This window comes from Macrosteles quadrilineatus, unplaced genomic scaffold (assembly GCF_028750875.1).
Source record: "Macrosteles quadrilineatus isolate MER2022 unplaced genomic scaffold, UCM_ALF_1.0 Scaffold_2__2_contigs__length_208266976, whole genome shotgun sequence".
Classification (NCBI taxonomy): domain Eukaryota; kingdom Metazoa; phylum Arthropoda; class Insecta; order Hemiptera; family Cicadellidae; genus Macrosteles; species Macrosteles quadrilineatus.
In genome coordinates, this window is record NW_026542595.1 from 126802796 (window position 1) to 126807544 (window position 4749).

The window sequence follows — 4749 nt, forward strand, 5'->3', positions numbered from 1 at the left end:
GCCTACAGTAGAGAGAGTAATAGTCAATTTAGAAGTGTATAGACCTAGTCAACGATACCACCTTCCATAGCATACCTTGCCTCTTCCATAATTATTATCACCACAATACAACTACTATACACAATGTCCAGTAGGTCTGAATAGAAACGACCTAAAATAAAACGATAATATCCAATAAAATTCACAGTACACATAATTTAACTTTGGTGTCCTAACATCAAAACTAATCGTCACACCTATCCTTTATATCAATTTCACTGCATTAATTGCTAAATAAATAAGCGTAAACAAAGAAAAGTAAAAACAATAAAAGTTTGTTTTGAAACAGTTGTTTGGTTCAAATAACATTCATTTGAAAAAAAGAACTGGTCTCATGTAGCAGGAATATAAAAAGTAAACACGCTAGTAAAGCTAATGACGTAATTGTCAATGTTTGTTATCCGTACTGTAATTGTACTGTTATCAGTTCTATCCTTGATAATTACCCACCCTCATTGAATAAATATACATTGTAATTTCCCATATTAGTTAATTTAAACTACAATATATTCATAATTGAAATAAAAGTGATATTTTCACGTTTGTACGTAACCACAACTGAACACGATTTCATAAAAGGATGGTTTGTCTAATTGCAGTATCCTAGGTCAATGTTGACGTTGTGTTCAATCTATGTCATCCATCTGTTTATCTTTGTATAAAACCCGGCTGAGGTTGTGGTGGTAATTTAAAATCGTGATTCCTGATTCATCTTTTTATGACATCAATATTTCCGGGCATAATCCAAGCAAAGTTAAAGCAGACAAACATTAATTGTAAACAAAAAGCTACCACGAAGAATTAAAACATGTAAACATTGTTATTTTTCTAATCTTTCCTTGAAAAGTGTTGCAGTAAAATAATTTGCATTTATCCTTTTTTATTAAGACTCGTGTATAGAGTCTCGATTTGTACTGTGGTTTAATTAATTTAGGTTAAAACTGTGGTTTAAACTGTGGTCTAATTATCTCTACTAATCATACTTCTTTCCTATAATCAATGACAAAATAAGAGTAAATAAAATAACCTCATAGTTCCATAGTTTATATATAACCAGCCGTTAGTTAAAACAAACTATATTGCTCTAAAACAAATCGAAGATTACAAAGATTGCTTTAAAAAATAATTTGAACATCCTAGTATTTTACTATGTATATTTAATTTATCTGTCATCCTCTTACAGAAGAATTGAACGTATCAATGATTAGCATTACACATAGTATAAATAAGTCAACCCTAAGTATGTCTTTACATTTTTATCCAAATGCTGAATTTGTGACACAAAAGCTGAATGTTTACAGCTGTTATGTTAAGCAAATTATTTTATGCCAAAAGCTAGTTTAGAATCTTAGCGTCGGCTGCTAGACTTTTTAAAAATTAAAAATTAATTTCTAAAAAACTGAGACCCTAAACTAAAATTATGGCTTCGACATTCCCTAGTTCTCGAAATTATCTTTCTTTCAACACAAAAATCATGAAAATCCGTCGAGTGGTTGATTCAGAATCGTGAAATAAAAAAACACTGTTTCGTTTTAATATTATAGATACTCATAAGGTAAACATGGCAAATCACAGAGCCACTGGGGCGGAGCCCGAAAGAATTTTGAGATAAGAATATGCCTATATGTTAATCGGGAATGTAAGCTATCATCATGCCAAATTTCAGCCCAATCCGTCCAGTGGTTTAAGCGTGATCGAACTTCAAACAAACAAACAAACACACAAACTTTCACATTTATAATATTAGTAAGATGTTTCGTATGATTAGATTATACATACTGGTAAACCAATTATTACCATCTATAAAAATAGTTGGTTTTTCTTTTCCGAGTCGGGTTAGCTCTTCTACCCGACCGATTTTCATAATTTTGGCCAACTAAGGACGTACCGCAGATTTATTTGAGCTATTGTTTATTGAGATCGGACTACCTAAAGCACACTGCTGAATCACGAATCAACGATAATTACCTATCTGCAATCAATGATACGTAACTCTATATTTATTTAAGTTATTTTATATGTCTTGGTCTTAAAATACTTCAAAAGCTTTAACTTGAGATATTGATAGTTTTCATCAGTTAAGTTCAAGATACTGTATCGCTCAGTCATAAAGTATAAACTTGTATTATATCTTGGATATGGAATGTAGTTTTAAATATATTTACTTAATTCTAACTACGTTATTCTATTTGTTTTGACCTAAGAACCTTCATTGAAATACCACTCCCATTTCATTAAAGCACACAGCTAAATCACGACCAACACAAATTGTTCAAAAAATTGAGTTCTTTATCATCGATTTATATCCAAACGATCTTGCTTGCAACCTCAACAGTACTTTCATAATTATTTGCAAATACAGTATTCACAAATTATGCTATCCAATGACCTATTAATTAATAAAATCGGTTCAGTAGAAATGTAGATTTAATTGTACAAAGCTTTTAAACAACATCTTTAATTCAGTATTTTCTCACTACTATACATTTGGAGGTTGCTTAACGTTTTTGCAAATAACTTTGAAATGGCGAGGAAATCGACCAAAGTGGAGCGTGATATTCTGAAAGAGAATAAAATTTCCTACAAATTACCATTATGTATTGCTTGAAATTACAAGAAATACATACTGTTTCATTAAAAATTAGTGTAAAATTATACATATTGTAATATTTGATAGATATATTGGCATTAATTTGGCTAGTTACTGTTATAACGTAAGTTATATTTACCTGAAAATATGCAGAATTGTAAGGCCCTAATGTTGTTCAGATGGGTTTTGTTTCCCTTGAATGTGAATAATGCGAATCTTTCAATGCAAGTTTTGTTAAGGTTTCTTGGATGTAGTCATGTTATTTTAATATCACTTGACTTTTATGAAAACATATATAATGTCCTTGCCGTACCGGTTTAATTCGGCATTAGAGGGGTTTCCTTTGCAAATCATCCTAAAGTTAAGTCCGTTTTTCCTACAAAATAGTAGCACTTTCGATAACATCCTTGTTCATTGTTTGTGGGAATCTTCATATTGTAGGTGTTCTTCTTTTATATAGGATGATAACGATAATATTTTTAAAAAAATCTCGATTTCTGCTACTTGGTGGCGTTCTATGACTTTCCTATGTTTCCTTGGAAAGCAATTACGACCTTTAAGGGCAGTTTATGAAATAATGGATAGTTTTGCGCTAGTTTTCTCGCCATGACGAACATTTTAAGTATATGGTTTATGGGGTTATGACTTGTAGTTTTCACAAAAGTTCATGTGTACTTTGGGCTTTATATTGATCAACTAGTGGCTTGTAGGGACATAAGTCCCTAAAAAGCTCAAATGTAAAACAAACTATTGTAATATTTAAACAAACTAAGAATAAAATTATCTATGTGTCAGAATCGATACAGTGCTACAATAATACATGTACTCATATTAGTACCCTGGCCAAGTTATTATTTCTAATACCTATTATAGCTCTACTCCTTTTGTAAAGACACAACTGAATTAGTGTAAAGGCTGCCCTAGTTTCGTTTCTGATCAACATAAAATATAAACTACTCTCTGTGTCAGCTTATGTGGTGGTATTCCTCCTAAAGCTGTGGTTGACTTTATACTCTCTTTAAAATTGGCCAATTTAAACGTTCAGTGGGTTCATAGTTTGTTAAGACCATAGTAAAGTATTTATTTGCTAATCCGTTATAATTTTTAAGTTAATAACATAGCGCTGTCTGCTGTTATGACGCAATGTACAGATAGCCGACAGCTAAGCCATATCAGCTATAGTCATGTTAATAGTATATTATTTTTCATTCAATGGATGTAAATTTTGTTTGAAAACATTTTACCGTTTATATTATTTATTTAGCCTACAGTTAAAAAAGCTAATCATCGTTGATTATTTAGTCAATGGGGCTATTTCATGTTAAACATTCCTTCAGCACAACAATAACCTACTAATGTGAAGAAATGTAATTAAAGTAAAATAATTTTGTAAACTTCGTGAACATATGTTTAAAAAAAACCAAAGCTTAAATATTTCAGCCATTCTACTTCCATTTACTTTGATTTTAACCATCTCCCACGATTCTACTAAATTTCATGCGCTTGGCTAATTTACATACAAATACACAAATTTGCAAATTGCACAGTAAAATTAATTTCAACATTCTAAGACATAACGACAAAAGTCTCAATTGTATGTAACGTCATCCCTGGTTTTATATAGTATACAGTACATTGCAGAATTTACTGGCAAACTAGTTAAATCCAAATGTAATATTGCTTACTGGCTTAATGATAAATCACGATCAGCTGTATTGAGGTAAACAAAAATCAACAGACAAATGGCTTCTAATGCTATTCTTATGGAGAACATTTTACGTTATATCATTGACTAAGTCAAAGGTTATGTCTAATTTTGTGTTAAAATTTGGGGAATTTCACTATTTTTCCGGGATCGAGACCTTTAATTTGAACCCTCTCCCGTCGTTCTACGACTACCCAGTCGCCCACAATTTTGACGCAAAGAATCGGCTTTCGTAATTAATATATAGATAGATATTTAATTTCCACAAAATCAGTTAATTAATGTAACCAATGCGTTTCGTTGAATTGAAAAACAAAGAACACAATGAAATTAAACAGCTGATGTAAACAATATTATGTTCTTCGTAAGGATAACATGGGAACTTAATAAAAAGCCACTGTGGCAGAGGCCAAGG